This window comes from Peromyscus eremicus, chromosome 6 (genome assembly GCF_949786415.1).
Source record: "Peromyscus eremicus chromosome 6, PerEre_H2_v1, whole genome shotgun sequence".
NCBI classification, from domain to species: Eukaryota; Metazoa; Chordata; class Mammalia; order Rodentia; family Cricetidae; genus Peromyscus; species Peromyscus eremicus.
The window spans coordinates 72,057,724-72,075,597 of record NC_081421.1 but is presented as its reverse complement, the minus strand read 5'-3'; the positions used below and the strand labels follow the sequence as shown (position 1 = coordinate 72,075,597).

The 17,874-nt window shown below is 43.3% G+C and overlaps 1 pseudogene; it reads right to left on the bottom strand.

Annotated features, from left to right (window-relative positions):
• Window positions 1-1,708: 1,708 nt before the first annotated feature.
• LOC131912599 (NADPH-dependent 3-keto-steroid reductase HSD3B3-like) lies at window positions 1,709-17,481 on the bottom strand (annotated as a pseudogene).
• Between the last annotated feature and the right edge of the window lie 393 nt (window positions 17,482-17,874).

The window sequence follows — 17,874 nt, the reverse complement described above, 5'->3', positions numbered from 1 at the left end:
CATTCTCCTGAGAAAATGGCCCAGTGAATTCAATGAGGTATTTAAGTTGGCTGAAATCAATATCGAAGATCCTTTCTCCTACCCCACCATATCCTTTCCTTCTGAGCTAATGGAACAGGCTTGTGGAAGGTGTTCAGTTTACCCGGGGCTCATGGACACTCACTCTGGACAAGCTGCCTGGGGTGTATGAGCTGCAGTCCTGAGCTGCCCCCAACCTGGGGGCCAGGTGAGAGCTCTTACTTGTGTCCTTGTGGGTGGTGCCTGAGCATCTCCTCTCTCTCTTATAGAGTGAACGCTGAAGCTACATCCTTAGTGAGTGTTCTCTCAAAGAACTGATGGATGAGGAGCCAAAACAGAAACATGTAGCCAATTGTGGCTAGAAATCGTCCTTGGAATTTACTTTTACTCCCAGAAACAGGTGACTCTTCCTTTTTTACCATAGAACACTGTCCAGTGAGCCGAACTGGGCCTCTCTTGGTCTGGTAGGGCAAAGGAATCAGAACTGGCTGACAAAGGCAGAGGATCCACTTCCAGATGACCCCTTGCTAATGTGAAACCAAGTGGGCTTCCTAGGCTATAAATGGCCTGCTTAAAATGGAGCTGGTTTCTGTCTCCTGATATTGTAGTAACCAGGAAAACACTCTTAGGTTTAGTTTGCTGTATAGAATTTCAGGATGGTTTTGTCTCCTGATCCTCGTACAGGAGCTCAGTCCCAATCAATGTCATCCTATGAACATTAATAAATGTGGGGTGAGAAAGAAATATTGATGCTGGATGAGACTTTCATGTTGTCTATGATACAAAAAGCAGGTGAGTTAGTACCCAGTTGTGACAAGAGACAGTTTTCTTTCCTCTATACTGTGTCCCCACAGCTCCCTCAGTTTTATGATGTCTGGTTGAGCAGACAGCCCCTCTTACAATTGTGGGTTCTATAGTCAGCTACTGACTCTGTTATCTTGTAAGGCCTCAACCCTGTCCTGACTGGCTTCCTCTGCTCAGAGAAGCTGAGGGAATAGAGAGAGGGAGGGGAAGGAAGATGCTAAGGCTATAGAAGGACGTGGGCTTAAGAGATGGGGAAACTGAGGAAAAGAGAGGGAGAGGCAGCAACATTTAGAGGTAGGGATAGCAGATTTTCACATCATAGACTCAGGAGGAGGTACATTTGGGGGAATTCATTACAAGGAGACTCTCAGATCATCTCTGATGCCCAGGGCCATTTCTAACAGTGTTACAGTCTCCTTGGTAGCTCTCAATGCTTGTCCTGGTTCTAGAGAGCCCCATGTATAGTTGGTAAGAAGGGTAAGAAGGAGGATGACTAAGGGAGGCAAGACTCTTCCCTGGAGGAACAGAGTGTGTTACAGGGCTGTGCTGTACCCACTGACAAACAGTGTGAGCTCCACCAATCAGTGGGAGGAAGTGGGTTTGAATTTCCTAAGACCATGAGCAAGATGCTGTGTGTGATCAGGTGATGCTGAACTGAGGCACTCCAGGTCAGTCATCTAGTCCATGCTAGGGCCCACTTCTGTGAGAGTGACATTCTGTTTCTGTTCTGACTATGGCCTTAACTGGCTATAGAAAGGAAAGCTGGAATCAACACTCACCAAAACAACCTTCTCTGGACTAGACATGAAACCTTTTTATTGTTCTTTCTTTGAGCTTCATGAAGCAATGGGAATTTTCTCAGACAAGCAATGCTTTGGGACTGTGAGTGGGGAAATGGAAATACTGATGAATTTCTAAGTTACAGGAGGCTCTGGGCAGTTCACCACTAGAAACTGAGCCTTTATTCACAGCAGCTGAGGCACAGCCTGTGTGTCTCTAGGCAAGTGTTCAGGGCAAAAGTTTGGGACTGGGTCAATGCCTGGCAAGGCTTTGGTGACCTGAAGACAAGTTGGCCAGTGTGTCAAAGGGAAGTGTAAGAGTTGGGTTGTATCTTAGACTCTTCTGGAGGATCTGACATCTCCAGGGCCATGTCCCTGCCATGGTCACATCACTGAGTCTTTGTGTTCAGTTTTCCCTTGTGCTGCTCCACTAGTGACCCAATCCACTGAGAAGTTTTCTGCCTGGCTTCTTCCCAGCTGACAGGTGGCTCATAGCCCAGATCTCGCTGAGCTTTTTTGTAGGAGAAGGTGAACACACTATTTGACAGTATGACTGAGCAGCGGTTAAAAGGAGGCTGGTAATTGTAGATTGGACACAGCAGGAAGCTCACAGTTTCCAACAGGAAGGCAAGACAGTAGAGCATGGGTAGAGGAAGGCTCCAACTGGAATCAAGGTGAAAGCCCCAGTCCTTGCTCAGGGCATAATGTAAATCAACAAAGCTTTGGTGAGGGGTTTCATCTGAGATGTAGAAGAACTGACCTTGAATATTTGGTGACTTCTTGGGGTCTTGTAGGCCCTTGGCTGCCAGAATGTGTGCCCAGGCTGCATTAGTCACAAACACTGGGTTGATCACAGAGAATTTGGCAAAATTGTCAAGTATGCCATTGTTCTTGAGTGCTCTATTTACTGCATATGAAATGTGTTGGCTCCCTTCTCCATAGATGAATGTAAGTCTTAAGGAACAAGTATGCAAAGTGCCACCATCTTTCAGGCTGCTCCCATTGGCTGCCAACACTGCCTTCTCAGCCATCTTTTTGCTATATGGGTACGGATGAGACAATGTGCTTTCATGATTGTCTTCCTCGCATCCATTCTGGATGATCTCCTTGTAGGAGTTTGGTCCAGCCACAGACACTGAGCTGCTGTAGATGAAGACTGGGACACTTGCTTCCACACAAGCATCCAACAGGAGCTGAGTACCTGAGTATGGGAAGTTCACCATTACTGTTAGGAAAGAAGCTGAAGGGTCCACTGTGGAGTTAGATTCATCCCACTTCAACCCCAATAGAAGGGCTACTATAGATCTAAATACATTCTTACCTGATCTTGACTCAAATTGCCATTCTATAGCCACAGAATAAACCCCAAATTAAAAGAGGTGACATTTAGATTCTGAAAAACAGGGATTTCTAGGTTTCTGAGTTTATAGAGCTGTCTCTCTCTTTTCTCTGTCTCTCCCCATCTCTCTATCTCTGTCTTTCTCTCTCTCTCTGTGTTTGAATATAATTATTCTTCTTTTCAGTGTTGGGATCACACCTAGGCTCTTCCACATGGTAGACTAGGCCCCTCCCACTGAGCCACTGTCCCAGTTAGCTTTCTGTTGCTGTGATAACCACATGACCAAAGGAATGTGGGGAGGGGACAGTTTCTATGGCTTCTATGTTCCCATCGCAGTGTGTCCCTGAGGAAAGTCACCCAGGAACAAAGGCAGAGACCATGGAGGAATGCCCTTTACTGCTTTGCTTCCCGTGTGCTCAGCTTGTTTACCTGTATAACTCAGGACCACCTGCCTAGGGGTGACACACTCCACAGTGAGCCGGGCCCTCCCATATCCATCACTGATCCAGAAAATAACCCACAGATATAACCCCTGGCCAGTCTGATGGGAGCCATTTCTTAGCTGAGGTTCCCTCTTTACAGGTGACCACTATGAATCAAGCTGACCAAAATGAAAACTAGTTTTTTTATTCTGAAAAATATGTCCCCAGATTTTTATTCTGGTAATTTATTCTTTTATGTTTCTTAGAAACTGACATAAAGAAATTCCCATTGTTTGGAGGATGTTGCTCAGTGATTGAGACTTTGCCTTTTGTGTAGGTTTGATTCCTGAAACAACAACAACAACAACAACAATGACAAATTCAAAAATGTTCCTCCTCCAAATAAAAGCAAAGAGTTCCTTATTTTTATGTATTTCATTTCATTAAAGGAGGGCTGTTTTTAATCCAAAAATTCAAGTTACCATATTCTCAGAAGTAGTTCATAATTTACAGCATGCCCACTCAGGTATAATATAGAGGCATTATGTACTTTTATTTTATTTTAATTTATCTTATTTTCATGCTGGATTCTTATTCCTATGTTTTCCAGACTGGGCTCTAGGTATGATCTTCCTGACTCAGCCTCCTGAGTGTTAGGATTACAGATGGGCACCACTCCATCTGGGCATGCAGTGTAAACTCACCATAGACATTAAAGGCTGGTATTTTTTCTCATTTAGTTAAGAGTAATACAGAACTGAGAATCTGTATATTTAAGCACCAATGTGCAGGGCAGGGAATGAGGAATATAGCTAGGTAGAATTAATAGGGACCCTTTGAGTTGGTAATGGCCATCCCCAAATATTTAGTTGATTTGGAAAAGCAGCCCAAGTCACTAACTTTGGAGATTCGTGGAGGATACATGCCAAACAGGACCTTGGAAAACAGTGGTACTAAAAAGACTTTTGATGGGGAGTCAGAGTGATCATGTTATATGGTAATGTCCTTTATTAAAGTATATTGCAAATCTACTTTCTGAGGCACGAACCATTTAAGGATGAAGATATGAAGAAGAGATTCTGTACCCTGGCTAGGGCCAGTCTTCAGGAGTAGACTAACATTGATCTGTAGAGATGACCTTGTAGAAATTGGAAAACCTTTGCTGTTAAGAAAACAAGTGCTGGATCATTCTTTCTGGCAGCCTCTGTGGAGAGGCTTTGATGGCTCTCTACTGAGGTAAGGTCAGGGTCTGGTCCAGAGAGGCAGTGTGTGGGAGCTCAGCTGGGAGAAGGGTTCCCACATTTCATCTGAGGGTACTCTTGAGGAGAGAGGGATAAGAGATATTAGATAGAAGGACTGAGGGCATGGAAACCGAAAGAAACACAGGATAGCCTTGGGTTGGCCTGGATCATTATTAACCCCTCATCTCCTGTTTCTTCTAAGGGACTATTTATAGGAGTACCAAGGGGTGGAGCAAAAGAGCCCCTCCTAGCTCAGCCAAGTACAGACCCTTTCCAGTCACCGGGTCACCACACATGTGGTCAAGCAATCCTCTAATGCAGTTCTGCTGGGTAAAGCAAGCTCAGAAATCACTAGGAAACCTTGATGAGCTTCCACAACTCCCCCTTCTTGATATAATAATGGGCCTCCCAGGTCCCTCAGATAGACTGTGCCTGTCTTGGGTTGTTCTTGATTAATTTTACATACACACATTTAGGAAGCTATCAAGAAGAAAGTGGCCCATCTTTGGTTACCAGCCCTGGCAGGAGGGGGTACAGAGCCTAACTTAACTCTGGCCCAGGTCCCTACTAACATCTTGCAAACATCCCCAGAGATCTCCATAGCTGCCCTACCTCCCAGGAAAGGAGTAGAGTATAATAAAAATGGGATATCCCTTTTGGAATAGGTCTAAGGTGATTACAGCAGTCTTAGCTGCACCAAGCCTCTTTTCTAAATCAATACTCTTTCCTAATAGATGTTCAATAAAATTTTCATGAGACCATTTTGATTCCCAGGAAAAAACAGTCATTTCAAAACACTTCAAAGTATCCACTCAGGTAAACAAAACCCATACCAATTATAAAGACACTTACAAACTAACTCGATTGTGGGAGACCTACTCCTTTCTAAACAAAAATGGAAGGAGTGGAAACTTCTAGGATGAAGGCAGGAAAGCTCCTCTAATTATGATACCTTTTGCTTAAGTTTTCTAGGGGCCACTGAGACCATAAAATTATATTTTGATGGAATCTTTGGGGTCGCTCAAGTATACTATCATGTCATCTGCAAATAGGGAAAGCTTGACTTCTTCCTTTCCAATTTGTATCCCCTTAATCTCCTTATGACGGAGAAATGGAAGAGATCTACATGAACAGCCTGGACATGAGTGGGGGTAATGAAGGGTGAGGGTCAAGGGAAAGAGAGCTTGGGGAAGTGGGAGATCCCAGCTGGATCAACAACAGAGAGGAAGAATAAGGAATAGGAGACCATGGTAAATGAAGACCACATGAGAATAGGAAGAAGCAAAGTGCTAGAGAGGACCACAGAAATCCACAAAGATACACCCACAACAGACTGCTGGCAATGGTCAAGAGACAGCCCAAACTGACCTACTCTGGTGATGGGATGGCCAAACACCCTAATTGTCGTGCTAGAAACCCCATCCAACTACTGAGGAATCTAGATGCAGAGATCCATGGCTAGGCCCCGGGTGGAGCTCTGGGAGTCCAATTAGCGAGAATGAGGAGGGTTTATATGAGCGAGAATTGTTGAGACCAAGGTTGGATAAAGCACAAATAGCCAAATGAATGGAAACGCATGAACTATGAACCAATGGCTGAGGGGTCACCAACTGGATCAGGCCCTCAGAATGGGTGAGACAGTTGATTGGCTTGATCTGTTTGGGAGGCATCCAGGCAGTGGGACCGGGTCCTGTGCTCATTGTATGAGTTGGCTGTTTGAAACCTGGGGCCTATGCAGGATTGCTTGGTTCCACCTGGGAGGAGAGGACTGGACCTACCTGGACTGAGTCTACCAGGTTGATCTCAGTCTAGGGGAAGGCTTTGCCCTGGAGGAGATGGGAATGGGGGGCGGGCTGGGGGGAAGGTGAGGGGGGCGGGAGGGGGGAGAACAAGGGAATCCGTGGCTGATATGTAGAACTGAATTGTATTGCAAAATAAAAATTGAAAAAAATTATATTTTGAGCTATTATAAAAAGTGTTCAAATATATCTGAAGGCAAAAGTGTAATAAAAACAATTCTAGTATGAACATCACTACACACTTTTTACAAACTTACATTGAACATTTATACTTCCTACATTCAACATTTATATTTTTTACATTCAATATTTATACTTTTCATATTCAATAAATACACTTCTCCCAATCAATATTTACATTTTTACATGCTTAACTCAAAAGGAAACGCTATAGAATTATTTTACAAACTTACCTAGAAGAATCGCTTAACAGATCTAACTTACATTCAAAATCAAAATCTATTAGCAAACATCTAGAAGAGATTTCTTAACAGAACTATTAACAAGATAGGAAGTACTCAAATCATTTATAAAGGTCAGAGTTAGTAGTCAGCTTTGATATCATTCTGAAAGTTTTCCTGACAGTTTGAAATCAGAGTCTAATCCATCAGTGGCTGTAAGATTGACTGAGGGTAAAATTCCCTTTTCTAAGTTATTTAAAGCTGCTTTTTAAGATTATCATGAGCATTTCAATAATGCAATGTTTCTCTCTTGCATTTCAAGCACAACTCAAGATTCTTATTTTTTTCATTTGCCCACAAGTTTTTTCTTTCTTCAGACCCAAAGCAATTTCCCAGTATACGGACCTCTTTCCCTAGTTTTCTAAAGGGTTTCAAAGTGACTTGTTGACAAACAGTATCAGCACTTTAATTGCTTCCTGACAGGCAACTGTTCACCTGTTTCTAGTTCTTGAGAGGCAAGCTAACAAAGCTTGTGGAAAAATAGCATTTTGTGCTGGAAAAACACTGAAAAAACAGAGTTTTGGGGCAGTGCAGTACCAGTATCTCTTTTACAGACTTCATTTCCCAAACTGCCTTTCTCTATATTGTCACACTGTTACAAACCACGTTATGGACTACATCTCCCAAGCTGCTATTTTATGTATCTTCATCCTGTTACAAATGAACTTCGTTTCCCATGCTGCCTTTCTGGTCCTCCACAGTCCGGTTTCCATTTACATGTTTGTGTTCATACTGAAAGTCAAGATCAGGAGAACTTTTTGACACAAGAGGTTTCTGTTCTCCCTGAGCTGCTGGCATTGACAGGTGTACTTCCTTCACCTAACATTGTCCCCAGAGTGGTACACACCTGTACACATGTGCACACTCAGACAGGCATTTTGGTAACCCTTTGCCCCCTCCCCGTCGCCCCCTGCCCCCCCTGCACCTTCCTCGCCCTTACCCCCACCCCTGTTTTACTGGGTCAGTGAAAAAGTAAAGAGAGTACTTGAAAAGAGAGTTTTGTTTTTGTTTTTGTTTTTTAAGGAAGATTTTTCCGCTGATAGAGAAAGAAAGGAAAGCTTTTCCAGAGATAATCTTTTCTCAGCCTTGGGTGCTGCACAACCTTACCTACTGACTTGGGGCTGGTAGTCCAGCAGGCCACTCTCCTGCTCCCACTGGCCTTGTTTGTATGCAAATTTTGCCTTAGCTCTTCCCATGCTGCCTTTATAGCTGCTGAGAACTTAGACCCTGCTTTTTGATGCCAGCAGCTTTTTCCCCGGGTCCTGCTCTGCCTTTGCTGTGGCTCCATCCTTCAGTGGGGAAGCTGACCCACTCGGATCTCTGCATGCTCTCTCCCAAGAATCTATGGCTCTCCCAAGAGCCATATCTATGCTCTCTCCCAAGAATCTCTGCATGCTCTCTCCCAAGAATCTGTGGCTCTAGCCACAGAAGATTTTGGCGAGGGTCTAAAGTACCTGCTGTTTGTCTAATATCCACTGGAAGGGGAGACAGGACTAGCAGAGAGGATTTGCCCTGTTCCAAGAGGTTGTTTGTTTTTTCTTGAGCAATTACAAGTGATTTTCCCATACTGATAGATTTTAATTCCAGATTATTTAATTTTTGCCATTATAGAAAGAGAAAAAAATCTGAGAAGGAAAGACCTGAAGAGCTTCCAGTTTTTGGAGAGTGATTACTAAGTTTTTCCCAAGAAAGCTTTCAGTTTTTGAGAGAAAGATTACTAAATTTTCCCCAAGGCTTCTGTTCCCTAAACTTGGCTTCACGGCCAAGGAAACTAATTCTGATGGTGAATTTATCATACAGTAACAATGTCAGTGGAGTGAAGAGTTTTATTTCATCTGCACTGCCTCAGGGAAAATTCTTTCCTCTGCCACTCAGGACTTAAATCTAAACTGTTCACAAGCCAAATCTTCCACAGGAATCTTTGTCTGCCTGTTTTTCTCATCTTTGATAGATTTTTTTCCTCTGATTCTTTCCCAGAAGTTTGCATTCATAGTCCCATAGTTGGAAAAATCAAGGAGATAGTTCCTCTATTTTGTTGCTTATCTTATCCTAAGATTTTTCTATACAATATTCCTACATTCTACCTTATATTTTTTCCTTAATTTTTATAGATAGAAATTAAGAGAGAGAAAAAAAATAAAGTAATCTAGATAGAGAGAAATAAACACTGCAGCCTCACTTACTTTTAGCTTTGGCCACCTAATTTTCGGTCTCGAGAATAAAATACTGTCACCTTTGTTTTTAATTCCTTATTGGGCATGCAATAAGGAATTACACCTGAGACACCTCCACTCTCCTTTTGCCAAGTCCCCATCCCTGTTCCTGGCACCATTTGTGGGAGCCCAGCTGAGAGACTGGCTCCCACATTTTATGACAGGGTACTCTTGAGGAGTGAGGGATAAAAGATACTAGATAGAAGGATAGAGGGGATTGAAACAGAAACACAGGATAACCTCAGGAGGGCCTGCATCATTATCCACCGCCCCTTCCTGTCTCTTCTAAAGGGCTAAGTATAGGAATGCCAAGGGGTGGAGCAAAAGACCTCCCCTTAGCTCAGCCAAGTGCAGACCTTTTTCAATCACCTGGTAACCATGCACGTGGTCAAGCAATCTTCTAATGCAGACCTGCTGGGTGAAGCAAGCACAGATCTCACTAGGAACCCTTTGTGGGCATTCACAGCAGTGAGTGAATGGACATTAGGCATTTGGAGATAGAGTCCACTCACTTTGGCATGGAGGAGCAGGAGAACTTCCTGGCTGTTGAAGTGTCCTGGGTGTGGCTTTGTGTTTTCTCTCCTCTGACTACCTGTGGGGCGTCTGTTCCCTCCTCTCTCAACCCAACCTCTTCTTCTAAACATCAAGGACAACAGCCCTGAGTTCTGCTAGCTGGGCTGGCAAGCAGAGGCATCTGACAGACCCAGAGCACAGCAGGTGTTCCGTGGCTGGCACTTCTCTTCCTGTCCTCATGCTATTTGACCATTCTAATTTTCCCACTCTCTCCATATCCTCCTGAGACACTTTACCTTTCAGGTTGATATCCACGGTGGTCTGTCTAGGAACAGCACCGAAGAAATCAAGGCTGGCAGCGGTGTGGATGACAACAGAGACACCCTCACAAGCTCTCCTCAGGCACTGGGCATCCAGAATGTCTCCCTTCAGCATTGTCACCTTGGCTTTCGTCTGCAGCTCTGAGGAACACAAAGCAGGTCACTGGGAAGCTTTCAGCACAGGATGGATGTTTCCTGACACAGTATCAGTGACCTAGGCCTTCAAGGGCAGCCAGAGTGAGGAGATCCTGGGAAGGAGGCCTTTCTACTGAAGGAACAATAAATGCTCAACAGTCAGAATGTATCATCTCTGGGGAAGGAGGAAGCATCTGTGTCCACCTCTCCCTTTGTAGAAAATGAATCTGAGCTGTGAGATGTGATTTGTGCTTTGTACATAAAAACAGAATTATGGGAATTCATACAGTGATTAAAGCAACCAAAGAGGTGTTGATAGTCAAATGTAAAAAGGGAGAACTAGGATTTAATTGATAGAGAATGGGGAATCACTTGAGGATTCAGACTGAAGGAGAAACAGGCAGAGTCCTGCCCTGAGAAGCTGTAACAGTGCTCTCAGGTTGCAAATGGACAGGCATGAATACATAAGAGTAACCTGGGCAAGTAACAGGTTAATCAGATTGTGTCCTCCAGAGTTCCAGTGAGGAGGACCCAGAAGAGGGAGACATGAAGATGGAAAACTGAGCTCTGCCCCTGACAGGTCTTGATACTTTCTGAGTCTGGGCTGAACACAAATGAAGAGTGAGCTCAATTACAGAGAGGAAACTGGAGCCCCAGTGAGAGAACTCAGAATGGGCTCCTATGATGGGTTTAGGGGAGCATTTCTTATTGGATAGACACATTGTAAGTGAGGCCACCTCCAAGGGACCATAGTATATCCAGGGGCAATGGATAGCTTCAGGTTCCTCTCAAATTTATAGGATGATACTAGCTAGCAATCACAATATCACCCAAATTAGTTCACAAAATTGATGGTGTGGCACATGCAGCCAGTATCTATACCCCACACTGGCTCGAGGTTCATAATTTACACATGACTTTCTCAGTTTGCTATCTCCTTTCCCAGCTTTCTCATGAAATTAGGATTCTAGTGTCCTTGGTATAGGTTGGCTGTAGTGGGTAGCCATTCCAGCTTTGACCTAGAAGTTCCAACCCCCATTGAGGCTTTGGTAATGGTCATGCCTATAAGGCAGGGCTGAGAGAAAACACTGAAGACCTGAGATCCAGATGTGCAGGATCTCTTGGTTCCTGGACCCTGGACGCTGGAGGTAGACCAAGCAGAGAACACTGCCGGACTGTGCTATACCTTTCCCAGACCCTGTAAACTATCCCTTCACTTGTAAGTTACCCCACAAAATAAAACTCCCCTTTAACTACATGGAGTGGCCATAATAATTTCACCAATATCTGGTGCCCAACGTGGGGCACAAACCCATGACCCTGATTATGAGTCTCATGCTCTACTGACTGAGCTAGAAAATAGCATACATCTTTCTAGTGAAGGCTCTATTGTCCCCCTGCCTCCATTCAATCCATGCCCACTTCTCTATGCACTCTATGAGCAACACTCATTTGGATTCAACTCTTTTGAGACAATCAGGTCAACTAAATATGCAATGAACACCAAAGAATACTTTGATAGAGGCAGAAGTAGAAATCCAGAGCTGGAGAAATCCTTCTTGGGACAGATTACAACCTCTCCTGAATATGTCTACTGTAGCCCTCCTCTCCCCACTCAGGAAACTCCAGGAAGGTCTTGAAGTAGAGGTTGATGGGGAAAAGCCTTATGGGAAGGAGGCAGGTACTAGGATGTGAGTTTTTTTCTGTGTGATTTCTCCTCCACTCTTCTTGGGTGGCTGACTTAAGATAGACAGGGTCAAAAGAGTTGCTGTGACAGGGCAGGAGGAGCCCAAATGCAGGACCAAGTAGACTCACACATTAATTCTTTGGGGGGTCCTGAGATACCAGGAGGTGACATCTTGAGTGCTTTGTGGTAGAGCCAAATTTTTCACCTTGTCCAAGACACCATAGACTTGGCAGTTGTTCTTCACTGCCACATCATAGAGCTGATGCTGTGGTGTGAGCTGCAGTAGGAGAAGCTACCACAATCCAGCCTTTAAAAGGACAGAGGCTACCACCAGACCTCATGGACCCCTACCCTACTTTGTCTTCTTTAGCTGCAGGATCTTGAGGCAGTCAATAAACATTGTTGCACCCAAAGTCCAATGTCCCCAAAGACCACCATAAGACCAATCTGAATGCAAAAGCAAAGAGTCTTTTTAATTCATGAGTTCAAACCCAGGTCCTTTTTCCATCTACTCAGCAGTGGAGTGACACTGACCTTAAGCAGCTACAGGATAGGATTTTTATAGTGGTTAGGGTCGGGGATATAGGGGAATTCCAACTCTGTAGAGTCACAAGCTCAGGATTGGTGCCTACTCCAGGTTGGAGATGCTTCATTTGAACAGATTGGAGAGTTGCAGCAGCAAGGAAATTGCCATATTCTCCAGCAGTTTATGTCATGCGTCTATATCATTTGCAGACCCATTTTCTCTGACAATTAGACATTCCATTTCTTACCTGCAGGAAACTTGCTCCCTCTGACAGCTATGATATATAATCTGTCATATCCTTTGTGTTATGGTGGAAATGTCTGGAACTCGTTTTTTATGTAGCTCTTAATTGTCTGGGTCTAGGGGCAGCACATCATCTGATTAATTTCCTAGGGCCTCCTGCCCCCAGCTTCAACTTCTTGTGGGTTTCGCAGGGCTTGCTGGCCCCTGTCTGACCCTTCTCTGAGATGGCTGCCCCCTGTCATCTTCTCAAACATCTGTGTTGTCTCCTTGTCTATAGAGTCAGAAGACAAATTTTGTTTGTTTTGAGATCTCATGGGGGTGGAGAAATAAAGAATTTCCACCATTAAGATGTCTCTGACATAATAGGACACCAGGATTCTCTCCTCTTACTGAGAGGAGGGAGATTCAGTTGAGAAAAATGCCTCCACATGATGAGGCTGTAGGCAAGCCTGTAGGGCATTTTCATCATTAGTGATTCATGTGGGAGGGTACAGCCCATTGTGGGTGGTGCCATCTCTATGTTGTATAAGAAAGCAGGATGAGCAAGCCCCGAGAGCAAACCAGTGAACCCCACTCTTTCGTGGCCCCTGCATCACCTCCTGCCTCCACGTTTTTGCTCTGTAAGTCCCTGTCCTGATTTCCTTTGGGTAATAAAGAGTGATATGGAAGCATAAGCCAAACAAATACTTTCCTCCCCAAGTTGTTTTTACTCATGGTGTGACCTCACATCAATAGTAATCATTACTAAGATTCTCTAGGTTATTTATTTCTTTGTTTGCTTATTTGGAGACAAGGTGTCTTGGTTATTTGTAAGGAAGTTAAAGTAGTGAAACATGAGGCAGAAATTTAAGGTTTATGTATTTTGGCATTTTGTTTTATGTAACAAAGGGAAACAACTGAGTATGGAAGGGAAGTGTGACATGTTTTATAAGGATTTATGAGGATATATATATAAAATAGGAAAATGTGTCCAGAAGAAGGCAGAGGTAGTTTTTTTTTTCTTTTTTTTTTCTTTTTTTTTTTTTTTGGTTTGTTTGTTTGTTTCTCTAAAGATAATGATGGTCCCAAATTATAAAAGAGAGATAAGACCCAGAATGAAGGAAACAGTTGGACTAGTAGTGAATGGTGTGGAAAGCTGCAAAAGGATTTCAGAAAGGCACAGGACTTCTTGTAGGAGGCACAGAGGTCCTCATGCCCACAGATGAGCATTAGGGGATCCTGGAATGTTAGCACACAGACTTGTTCCTCCAAGGGAAGGAATGCATAACCAGCTGTCTGTCCAGAAGGCTGGGAGCAGATGTGCTTTCTAGTCTAGTCAACTTTGCACAGTCTGTGTGCTTGAAAATCACACTTGATCCTCCCCCAGACCCATATCATAGGTCGATTTTCCCGATCTATAGAACCCATCTTAAGGAAGGCATCCCATGTACTAAATGAAAGAGTTTCCATGTGATCATTTCTGATACTTATTTAGCTTACTTTGTTCCTTAAGGTTTATGTATGTATGCTTTATTGTGCACATGGGATTGAGTTAGTTATCACCAGGAAAATATTTGCTAAATTGTGCTGTGTTTAAATACACCAAAATTAAACTAGTCAGTGTTAGACTCCAGAAACTGAAACCAACACCAACTATTTAGAGGTATTGAACTAATTTCTTGCCTCCCATAAACTGTTACCCTATTATCATTGTTGCTCAAAGAGCCCCCTGAAACTTCTGGGACAGATGCACATGAGATCAACTGGTATTGACTCTTGTAGACTATGAACAGATATCAAAGAGTATTACCACCTGTATAACCTTTGATTCTCCATGTTCATATTGGGGAGTTTTCCCAATAAACAAAAAGCATAGGGCTCAATAAACAATACAGGGAAGAGCAAAACCAGAGAGGTTTCTTGCATCTGATCTTAATAGAGAACTGTGGCCCCTCCCCTACTTCTTTGGTAAAGGTGGGCCATCTAGATTCTGACATCTCCTGTGCCCTCAATTGTTTTGGTGATTTTTTTGTTGTTTTGTAATTTTTACCAAATCCTTTAACATTTTATGTATTTTACAAACTAAAAATATAATGTTTTTAATTTACTATTGGCTTTGGGATTTCAGGAGGTCATGGAATTCCAAGGGACCTATATGTTAGAACTATATTTTCAAATATGCATTTATATATGTCCCAAGATTACATAATATCTCCAGAGATCTGACGCGTTTGAATGTATGTTTTGTTATCACTGTTCTTATAATATAATATTACCACATGCTTAAAACAATACACAAATTAGCTTTTTTTTTCTAATTCCTTTAGGGAAAAAATGGAATTGTATTAAAAATTCTGTTCTGCCTCAAAACTATTATGCAAATGGAATTTGTTTGGTTCTTACTAGGTTTCTCTCTCTCTCTCTCAGTGTGTGTGTGTGTGTTTTCCTTTTAAAACTACTGAACTTTATTTACAAAAATACAGCCAAGGGAATTGGGTCTGGGTAAACACCTGTGTGAGTTTACTATGTTCTGTGTGTCTTGGTGATATCTCAGCTGTTACTGTTGCAACTATTGCCTGGGCTCAGAATTTGCCTCTGGGATTTCTGGCTACTGAATATAGTATAATAACCAAGATTCATATGTCATTTTGTTATAAATAATATTGAAGTTGTTTTATGCTATTCTACTTTATATAAAAAAAAAACAGCTGAGGAAGTCTAGCATGGTTAAAAATCTGTAACAAAAATTAACTTAAAACTTGTAACTCTAAATTGGAGCTGTTCTGGGAAACAACACACGGTTCTCCACCATCTAAACTAAACAAAGTGTAGTCAGGAGGCTGGCAGCCATCTTTGCTAGGGATGGAGAAGAGCGGGGTCATGAGACTTCATTGCCATCTTAACTAAAGGTGACCACATGGAGTGGGCCTACCAAGGAGGCAACAACAGGTGTCCAAGATATTTTGGATTAGGATGTATTTTTGTATGATAATTCCTCTTCTATCCTGAGAATAAGGTTTATAGAAGATAGATGTAAAACAATGCTAACTTAATGAGGTATTAAAGTAAGGAGGTTAGATATACATTCCTACATCTGTCTCTGTTGGCCTGAACAGAACTTAGGTCAGGAGATATCCTTTGCCAGACTGCTTATATTTTCCTCTTAGTGGCATATCTTGGCAGGGCCCACTGAAATGTACCCACATCACACTTTGTGTTTGTTTGTTTTAAGACTCTCTAAATGGGCAGAGTTTGGAGAGAGAGACAGGAATGGGGCTTCTCAGATGATGCAAGGACAAGTTGGAAGTTCCAACTGAACAAGACCCTTGCAACTATTGCTTGTTAAAACTCCGAAGACTATTACTTTAACACAACAATACTGGCCCAGTATCTCAAGATCGTAATAGTTCCAACAAAATAGATAAAATTTAATGTGAAGATGGATTCCAGGTACATGTAGCCCAAGAACTACTCTTTCCAAACCTTTGTCTTAAGGTGTTTGGACACTGAGATGTGGTGGTTTGAATGAGAATGGCTCCCATAGGTTCCTATCATGGAATACTTGGTCCCCAGTTGGTGGAAAGGTTGGCGGTGTTGCCTTTTTGTAGGCAGTGTGTCCCTGGGCATGGCCTTTGAGGATTCAGAAGACTTGCATCATTCTCAGTTAGTTCTCTGTCTTGCCTTGTGGGTCAACATATGCGCTCTCAGCTATTGCTACACTGCCTGCTGCCTGCTGCCTGCCCTGCTCCCTGCCGTGACAGTCATCAGCTCTAACTCTCTGAAAACTCTAAGTCCCCAACTATCTCTTTCTTCTACAAGCCGTTTTGGTCATGGTGTTTTATCCCAGCAACAGAAAAGTAACTAAGACAGGCCTCAGTCACCTTCCTCCATTATAGGACCGTATCACACCAGCTCCAGGTATTGGTTCATCTGGGAAGGAAGGAAAATCAAAATCAAACTATACAGTGTCTGATAAGAGGTTTTATACAGACCTTATCTGACAAAACCAAGGAATGGGTGGTTGGGATCCAATCAAAGGGACTGAATGAACTCTGGAGAGTATGGAGGAAGAGATGCATTCATAATGGCCTCACATTAGGAGCAAGGGTCCTTCACAAGCTACATCCACAGAAGGATGTGAGAATGGAGCAGCTGGGAAATGACTGTCAGCCCAGTGCTTGTACTTGGCCAGGGGTGGGGGAGAGATAGCAGAAAAACATAAAGTACCTCTCAGTAAAGTCTGTAGACCCTTCCTTTGAGGATGAAGGACAGAAAGGAAGAATGATGGGAAAGACATTGGAGGAATCCCCATGACACATATGAAGTCCACCTGGCCCTCAGTCTGTTTCTATCTCGTGTATATGCTCTCTAGTCCCCCTCTCCCTCTCTGCCCCTCTCTACCTCCTTCATCAACTTACCTTTACATTATAATCACTTCCTGTATGAACTTCACTCTCCCCTAGTCTTAAATAAAAAGAAACTACAAAGCTGAGTGGAAATTTTCAAAGGAGGCAGGTTCTCACTGCTCAGGTCTCTAGTTTAGTAATCTTTTGCTAGTGTTGCCCAATATTGCCATGTCCAGACCATTTATGACACAAAAGCTTCCAGCAAGGAGAAAAGTGATCTGCAATGTCTAAATAGGAGAGCAGCATGAAGGCCCAGGGCCTGCCCATGGCCATGTTCTCTAGTTCTGGTTCATCCAGAATCCACTTTTTCCAACTATGCCATGACTTTTATGCTTTCTCAACTGTGATTATTTCTGCTGAGGCTCTTCACAGATCCACCTGTTTCTTACTTGGTGACAAGAAAGCCCTCCCCATACCCAGTCCGTATTCACCAGCCTCCTGGTCACTTACTGGATAATTCCTCCCTGTGTTTTTTGAGTGAAGGACCTGAATAAGGCCCTGATCTCCTGCAGCTCTATCTCCTGAGCCAACAAGCGGATGATCCTCTGGCCCAGAAACCCTCCTGCTCCTGTCACCAGGCAGCTCCACACAGCCATGGTCAACACAGGAAGCAAATCTCTGTTGTCACAGGTGTGATGTAATGTCACCCTGGGGAGGAATAGAAAGAGAGTTGCAATGGGTACAGAGTCATGGAGTTCCTACTATGATGACATAGAAAACTATGTCCTCAAGGTGGTTCTTGAACATTTCTCTCATAACATCACTTCCATGATTCCAAAATATCTGGGTTTTCTTCAAAAAGTAAGCAAAAGATCAGTTCTGCAGCAGACACCAGATGTGCAACCTCTAAGTCAGGTCAGCTCTGAGACTGAGACACTGTCAGACCTCACATGTCAGGCTGTGCCCCAAGGTTGTCCCTCTCACATGAGATGCCACTTCCAAGCCTCGGACTGTCTTACCTGTGCTTCTGAGAAAGCGTGCACACACTG